The sequence below is a fragment of the Suricata suricatta genome, chromosome 4, assembly GCF_006229205.1.
Source record: "Suricata suricatta isolate VVHF042 chromosome 4, meerkat_22Aug2017_6uvM2_HiC, whole genome shotgun sequence".
NCBI classification, from domain to species: domain Eukaryota; kingdom Metazoa; phylum Chordata; class Mammalia; order Carnivora; family Herpestidae; genus Suricata; species Suricata suricatta.
Window position 1 is genome coordinate 106,969,920 of NC_043703.1, and position 8,882 is coordinate 106,978,801.

Consider the following 8,882-nt stretch of genomic DNA (forward strand, 5'->3'; position numbering starts at 1 on the left):
AAGTGTTAAAATCGGTGGTGAGAGAAATTAAGCAGGAGGGAAGTTGAGGACGGGACTGTGTGCCCACAGACCCTCCTGTTCCAGTGACAAGTCAGCAGTCCCTGGTGGGGATCCCCTCCCCTGCACGTTTTCAATTTCTCTTTCTCCCTCTCCTCACTCTACCCTCCCCCTACCCCCCACCCCGCCCCACCCGACCAGCCTCCTAACCCTCCCCCAGGCGGGAAGCTGTCCTCTGTACCCTGACTGCTTTCTGGCTGGGATCAGGGAGCGCAGCTGAGCAGCAAGGGGCATGAAAGAGGGACATCAGCTTGGTTTTGCTCTAGTCCCAGATGCAGCCCTAATAGAGTTTGGACAAAGTGCCCATCCCAAATCTGTTATCTTATCTCTGTAAAGTCCACATGTGAGTTTAACAGAGTTTCCAGTTCTAAAAGTTTCTAATTTTCTAATTGGGTGGGACACTTCTACTACCTGTGTCATTGCTGAGTGTTGCGGGGAAGGACCATGTCTACTGAAATGGAACAAAGGAGGACCCATCTCACACAAACTCCTAAGGCTGGATACGGCCTTAGGCTGTTAACACACATCGGTACTTGTGGTAACTGCTCCCTCGAAATGTTCGCCTTCAGTTGACACTGTGATTCTTTAATCTTTTTCCTGTAGAAAGATCTGGCATAATTTCTGTGCCTCAGTTTCCTCTTCTATAAAATGGGAATAATAGTACTTACTTCATAAGATTGTTATGAAGATTAAATGAGTTAATATGAAGAGCATAGAACAGTGCCTGGCATGTAACACAATCTAGGAAGTGTTAGTGGTTATGGGACATTGCTTAGAGAGCTATAAATGATCTTGCACCTTCTGGAAAACAGGATAACAAACATATCAAGAGCTCTCAGGCCCACATGTCCCACTTCTGGAAATTCCTTGGAAAACGCATACATCATTATATTTATCACAAGATTATTATAATAAAAGTTAGAAAAATGAGTGAACAAGGTCAAATAAATTATGGTACCCTCTACTTGACTCCTTTACAACCACTAAAAGAGTATAGCAATACAAATCTTTGGAAATCTACAAACCTATGTGCATACAAGGTAACTGCATGTGAGAAATGCAGTGTACACACTGAAGTGTGAAGTGTGTAGCATTGTGGGTTTTCCTTTTCCTTTCATAACGAAAAAGGAGGAGATCTGTGGCAGATGCAAAAGACAGTCAAACAAAAAGTGGGAACACAAGATAATAAGTTTCCTTATCTCAGGAAGACTTGATTTTAATGATAATTATCCCTTAGCAGTTCTTTGCTGTAATTAGTTGCCTTTAACTCCTTTTTTTAAAATTTTTTTTACTGTTTTATTTATTTTTGATACAGAGAGAGGCAGAGCATGAGAGGGGGAGGGGCAGAGAGAGAAGGAGACACAGAACCGGAAGCAGGCTCCAGGCTCTGAGCTAGCTGTCAGCACAGAGTCCGACGCGGGGCTCGAACCCACGAACGTGAGATCTGACCTGAGCCGAAGCCGGAGGCTCAACTGACTGAGCCACCCAGGCGCCCCCTCCTATTCTTAAAGTTATTCAGAAAAAGGCACTTCATTAGAACAGCTAGCTACCCAGGGCTGTGGTGCACCAGATTTTGGGGGAGGGGGGCAACACTCCCTGTGTTCTGGAGCTGAAGGCAGCCTCCATAATCATTTGGTAGGAATGTGTTGAGTCTTGACCAGCTGTAATAAGGTAGTCTCCTACAATCTCTGCTTTTGTTTACAGATCTTTGGAAAAAAGGACTGCTATTCATCCCAAAATGATGAGGGCAGGCTGACTGGAATGGAAAAGTATGTTCTGGAGGTTTGGTTGTTTATTCAAGATGTGTTGATATGTGGTTATTCCATTTGGGGTTGGGGGAGCCTAATTAATTTACATATAGTCCAAGTACCTGAGATGGAGGAAATTCTATCAAGTGTTAGAACTAGAGTGTCAGATAAGATTTTGACACAACTTTCCCTTGTCTTGTAAGTGGGAGGACAACCTCGTAAAATACAATGAACTTGAGCCGTTAACATCCCAAGGAGTGTGATGAAAAACCACAGGCTAAATTTTCCTGTGAGAGAAAGACTTTCATACAGACAAGAACAAAGACTTGTTACCTGATGGAAAAGACTAGAGTTTAGATAACAAAGTAAGTTAATGAATTAAACAGTCTATGATATAGTTTTATAGTTTCATTGTCTAATCTTAGTCTCTTCAAAAACTAACATTTCTCTACCAAGAGAGATCTGGATTGTGTTTTCTATTCTTCCCTTCTATTTTTTTTTTAAAGTTTATTTGTTTTGAGAGGGGTGGGCAGAGAGAGAGGGAGAGGGGGAGAGAATCCCAAGGAGAATCACTGGCAGTGCAGAGCCTGATGCAGGGCTTGAACTCATGAACTGTGAGATCATGACCTGAGCTGAAACCAAGAGTTGGATGCTTAACCACCTGAGTCACCCAGGTGCCCCTCTATTTTTCGCTTCTAAAACATTCCTAGAAAAGATGCTGTGAATATCACATACATTTTCTGGTCACACTTAAGATCTCAAGCATTGAGGGTGCCTGATTCTCTGTGTTATCAGCTAAGGACCCTCATCAAGGATACACTAAGAACCTATGAAGTGGAGAAAAGATGCCCCTTTCTTGAAGGTGTGGATGGGTCTCTTGGCTGCTGGTGGCAGTCAGTATTTACTATGTTTGGAAGATGAGGTAAGATTCAGCCTGGATTGAGTAAATAGGAAAAGTCCCCCAGTGCTAGTCCCTGTCATTTCCCATGGAGGGCAGGCTCCTTCCCAGTCATCATCACGGGAGAGTTATGCTTGCCTTCTGACCTCAGGAAGGGTTGGCTGTATTAGTTCATCTAGTTGTGCCCTATTTTATTTCACTCCCACTATGGCTCAGCATTGTCCTGGGTACTTGGGGTTCGATAGTGAACCTAAAAGACTAATTCCTTCCTGATGGACTTTACAGTCTAGCCAGGAGTTAAGCAAGAAAATTACAGAGTATATTAGTTGATAAGTTCATATGTTCTATTGAGAAATGTTCTTTAAAGGTGGAAAGGGAAAACCTTGTTGAGAAGGCACGCGGGAGAGAGCTGTGCAGCTAGCCAGCAGGATGAAGAGGCCTCCAGATGGCGTTGAGGCCCTGAGGCAGGGTTGTGCCTGAGACCAGCAAGAGTGGGGAAAAAGGCAGATGATGAGTGTTTGAAATAGTCTGGAGGAGAGTGCGGCAGAAGGGACCAGAGAGCGGGACTATCCAGAGTAGTCTATTCTTCTATTTTTAGATGCGAACGAGTGTGAAATTGGCCTGGAGCTCTGTGATGATGGAGCAGAATGTGTGAACAGATTTGGCTCTTACTAATGTCGCTTCCAAAAGGAGTATGAAGACCATACCCCAGGCAGCCTGGCATGCTGTGTGGGCACACTCCTCACAAAGGCATTGGTTGCCCAGATGTCCTCTCTCGTGTACACTTGTAAGCTGCTGGGGTCACCTGTGAGCCCTGTACCATCCTCAGGTGGGGCTTGAGCTCTCATTCTATGCCTCGGGCCACAAACACCAAAGCAAACATCCTCTGAAGGATACAAAGTCCAGAAACTGTTCTAGAACTTGGAATGTGGTATAAAAGCATTTACTGTGAGAATCTTCATTGTGCGGATTTTTCTTTTGCAAACTTTAGCTTTGGAGCACTTCCATGAGAATTCCATTCCTGACTCTGATCAAAGGAGTAGTGTGTAGAATTTAACTTGAACCTCTGGTTGTTTCTCCAGCCCTCCATCTGTCATGCCCTTGCTTTTAGACATTTTCTTTCGAAAGATGAAATTGGGCAGGGACTTGCACAGGATTGAGTGAGCTTCTTCTGAGCAGGTTTGGCATAAAGCGATTGGTAATGAACTAGTGGATGCCCTTAGCCTTTTCAAGGAGTTATTGCTGGTGATGGTAATTCATTTGGTACCTCTGAAATAATACAAACTTCCTGGTGCTACCACAGGCAGGTCAATAGGTATGATTTCTATCCCACTTGCAGTGGGACCTTGGTCCTTGGGTCTCAAACATCCTTGTGAAACAAAGGGTTCAACTAGACATTAGAGGTTTTGTCTAGCTCTTTGAATATTAGATGTTGGCATTCCAGCAAAGATGCCATTAGACCTCAAGGGCAGGTGGGTGACCTTGCCATGCTATTTGCATAGTTCTTTGGGGTTTTATGTGTGTGTGTGTTTCTTAGCTGTTATATTTCAAAAGAAGACTGAATATGACACAGAATACAGGCTCAATATGTATTAACTGAATTTCTTATGACTAGGAATCTACTTGTGAGTGACAATTTGTAATTTTCCCATGTTTTTTCTCTTCCTGCACCCTCCAAGTGTCCAAATAAGGCAATGTCTTTATTTCGTCTGCTATTAGAGAATACCATAGCCTGGGTGACGTATAAACAACAAATTGTTCTGAAAACTAGAAGGCCACGATCAAGGTTCTAGCAGATTCAATGTCTGATGAGAATCTTCTTCCTAGTTCTTAGACAGCCATCTTTTTGCTGTGACTTCACATGGAGGAAGCAGGCGAGGGTGTCTCTTGGGCCTCTTTCATAAATATACTAATCCCATTTACAAAGACTCAACCCTCATGATCTAATCACCTCCCAATTCCACCTCCTAATACCATCACCTTGGGCGTTAGGATTTTGGTATATGAATTTGGAGAGGATGTAAACATTCAATCCATTGCAGTGACAAGAGTTAAGTTGAAATAAGTTTTGTGAGGAAGCCATCTTCAAGTTTCAGAAATCTGGCATCTGTGGATTTTGCTCTAATGATAGTTTCTAGTTGGTATGCAAACTAGTTCTAGTTCTTTGGATCTACAGAAAGTTACATGATGATAGAATACATTTTGGAGTACAACTGGCTCTTGTTCTTCTCTGGGTGAATGGTCTCAAATTTAATGGTTTCTCTCTTTTTAAAAATAGACAAAATTATGGGTGCCTGGGTGGCTCAGTCGGTTAAGTGTCCAACTCTTGATTTCAGCTGTGGTCTTGATCTCAGGGTTGTGAGTTCAAGCTCTGTGTCGGGCTCCATGCTGGGCGTGGAGCCTACTTAAAAAATACATAGACAAAATTAATTTCTGATAGGCCTAATATGGAAGACTTTTAGTCGTTAGCTCTTAGGCAACTTATATTCTGAATCACAAGAGGATGTGGGACATTTTTCAAGGTTAACTCTGTGTATGAATAGTGTTCTTGAGAGAGCTATGTAGCAAAAGTTGGTCAAAGGTCCTTATATAGCCAGATTCGTTTTGTTCCAAGTCTGGCTTTGACTTTCATAAAATATTAAGTTTATTTGTTTATTCTCTCAAAAAATAAGTACCTACTAATGTGCCAGCCACTATGCTAGGGACAGGGGATAAAAGTATAAATCTCTAAAGGTGCTTTTGAGAGCCTATTAGGTAATGGAATATAAGCCTGTCATTTGGTTCTCTTTTTTAAAAAACTGTCTTTGTATTTCAGGAGTTGAGTTATCCTTTAGTAACCTGGACCTGCTGGTTGGAGTTGCTCTGTTCCCTGCAGTCTTGCTTATGTTGGCCGTTGGCCTCATGTGGCTTGTGACTAGAACCTACATTAAGAAGAAAAATTCTCTGGGTCAGAGTGTGGCTCCACAGGAGCACCTGCCTTAGAGCACCTGCTTTTGACCTCACGGACCTCTGCTAACACCTTCCCTTCAACTGCTACCAGCCTAAGCCCCATGCCAGGGTTCCACAGGGTGCGCTCAATGCAAGAATGTTCCTCAGAACAGGCTCTGCAGCTGTGGGCGGAGCAATCAGAGAAGCTCTGAGGTTAGTTGCTGCCTCTAGAAAGGGTGTGAGTAAAAGACCACATCCTTTGGAGGACAAACTTCACTGTGCCACCAAATCACACACATGAGCTTAGAAAGAACTACCTTGATTATGATCCTGTCACTTCTGTTCTCCATGCTTCCAACTGTGTCCTGGGGAGAAGGCCTATTTGCTGGGGGGCGGTGGAGAGGGGGTGTCTTGCCTCACGACTCAGCCTATAGTCCCAGCAATGGACTGAGGTCGCCTTCTGGTGACCCAGACACTTCAGATGATGAGTGTGGTCCATGGGAAGTGTCCGGAGCAGCAGGAAGCATGTGGTACTTACCTTCCAAGTTGAGGGAGTTTATTGATGGACGGATTAGAGACCTGTTAACATGGTTTAGAAAACTCAACCTCAGGATTTTTCTCCCTTTTTACAGGAAAAGAAACTCCCCTAAAAGTAGTGGGTGAGAACTCTTGGGTTTTTTTCCCCCTTCATCCTTGGTTGTATTTTATTGGACTATAAAATTTTATTTATGGAGAGACTCTGTCTTCTCTTCTTATTCTATTCCAGCCACTACATGTGCCAGGTTGATATGAGAGCCCTACAGTTTGACCCTAAATAAAACAAGGAAACCTTTTATATATTAAAAGAAAGACAGCTCTGTGGATCTTTTTTAAATCTACCACTAAGGTTGGCTCTAAGGGGTGAGAGAAAGCAGGGGAGGGGCAGACAGAGAGGGAAGGAGTCCCAAGCAGGCCCCACATCAGCATGCAGCTCTCAGCACAGAACCCAAGACAGGGCTCAATCCCACAACTTTGAGGTTATGAACTGAGCTGAAATCAAGAGTCAAAGGCTTAACTGGCTATGCTTCCCAGGCACTCCAGGCTCTTTCTCTTTTAAAAGTGAGGTGATAACCATTTTCTTATATTTATTTATTATTTTGTGATGGGGGAGGGAGAGAGAGAGAATTTCAAGCAGGTTTGATACTCAGCTCAGAGCTCAATGTGGGGCTCAATCCTACAACCATGAGATCATGACCTGAGCTGAAATTAAGTGCTGGATGCTTAATCCGCTGAGCCACCCAGGCACCCCAATCACCATTTGTTTTAAAAGTTCCTCAACCTAACTCCAGTGCAGGAGTTCCCCCATATATGCTCAAACACCAGGAGGGGATCTGAGAAAACAGCTGAACTCTGACACTACCTATCTGGAGATGCCATCGGATTCCACAGGTTAAGGTTCAGTCCTACAGACTGCCCCTCACCCCCACTTCAGATACCAATCAAAAGCCCCAGGCTGTGACCTGTGCTTCTGACCAACTGGCTACAGATTGGAGGTTCCAATGACCTCCTTCTTAGGTCTCATTAATTTGCTAGAACTGCTCACAGAACTCAGGGAAACACTTATTTACATTTCCCAGTTTATTAAAGGATATGATAAAGAATACAAATCAATAGTCAGATGAAGAGTTACATAGAACCAGGCCCCTAACAAAGGAGCTCTGTCCTCGTGGAGCCTGGGGCCTGCCTTAGTGGCACATGGAAGATTTCTGGCTTCCCAAGTGTAGAAGCTCTCCAAAAAGGACCAAATGCTGTCCCCTTGGGTTTATAGAGGCTCTATCATATAGTCATGATTGACTAAGTCATTGGGCTGTGGCTGATTCAGCCTCCATGCTCTATCCCCTCCCAGGGGTATGGGAGGTAGAACTGATATTTCTATCTCCCTAGTCACACAGCCGGTCTTCCTGGCAACCAACCCTGTTCTCAGGTGGGGTCCAAAAATCTCTTCCTTAATAATAAAACACCCATTTTACCTTGACGTCCCGGAAGCATTTTCAGGAACTGTGGATGAAGACCAAATATATCTGACAGATGTATTTTGGTCACCTTATACTTCTAAGTCATTATATTATACATGCCTCAGATCACTGTCTACACTTGACATGTTGTGGGGGAGACACTGGAGAGGATGCAAGAAGTCTTAGATATGGTTTCTGCCCTCACTATGCTTGCTTTTATTACACTGAGCTAAATGGGCAAGGGAATGAACACGCACTAAGGAACAGGTGCTTGCAGGTGCCTGTATCCTATAAAGGTAATAGTGGGGGACATCTGTGAAGTTGACTGAGAAGAAAAACTTAGAAGCAGGCTGAATTCTGAGTCTCTAGAAGCAGAACCACTCTATCTGCAGTGCCAGGTATGGGCCTGGTCTGTAGAAGGAGCTCCTTCCTTGAAGTAAAGCTGCAGAATAAGGGGTGCATTGAAACTGCCCTCATGCTCTTGGAGAAATACAAGGCTCAATAGGATTGGCAGCTCTGTGCTGGTCTTGGCCCGAGCCTCCTCATCCCAACCTCTCCAGAGAGTGGCCCTGTCTGCTGTATGGGGCCCAGGGAGAGCTGGGCGGGATGAGGTGCAAGGTCCTTCTGAGAAGTGGGATGAATGGGGGTCTCAGATGCTCCAGCTGACCTGAACTGGCCACGGGGGTGGGTGTGTGGAGCAGGTTCGATGCCTGCCTTGTGGGAAGTTGAGGCATGGGAGCCAGGGTACTGTTCCCATGCACGTGGCTACATAAGGCAGGGACTGGCTTCCACATGGGGCCCTAGCCGCGAGGGGAGATGAGGTGTGTGCAGCTTTGTTCTCATTCTGCTCCAGAGTGGAGAGAAGGGCGCCAGTTCACCGGGCACCTGCTGGTGGAGCAGGACGCTGCCTGCCAGGATGACCTGAAGAAGTGCTGGCCAGCTGTCACCTGGCCTTCTGTCATACTCTAGGTTTTGAAATCTGTTTTTTATGAGGCCTTCTTATTTATGTTTTAAAGTTTATATATTTTTGAGCAGGGGGAGGGGCAGAAAGAGGTGGAGACAGAGGATTCAAAGTGGGCTCTGTTGACAACAGAGATCCTGAGGTAGGGCTCAAACTCAGGAAACTGGTGGGACCCTGAGCTTAACCCATTGAGCCACCCTGGCGCCACTTTCTAAGTCCCTTTTAGAATGCAGATACTCCTCAGAGGGTTAAGCCCTCATCAACCATGTACTTAGGCTGCACCTTCTTTTTTTTTT

The 8,882-nt window shown here is 44.7% G+C and overlaps 1 long non-coding RNA gene across 1 annotated transcript; it reads left to right on the plus strand.

The window, feature by feature from the left end:
- The first annotated feature begins 1,758 nt into the window (after positions 1-1,758).
- On the plus strand, positions 1,759-6,368 carry LOC115289009. The gene is made up of 3 exons (XR_003907334.1): positions 1,759-1,826; positions 2,009-2,170; positions 5,519-6,368. It is a non-coding gene; the product is annotated as an uncharacterized LOC115289009 (long non-coding RNA).
- The last annotated feature ends 2,514 nt before the right edge of the window (positions 6,369-8,882 follow it).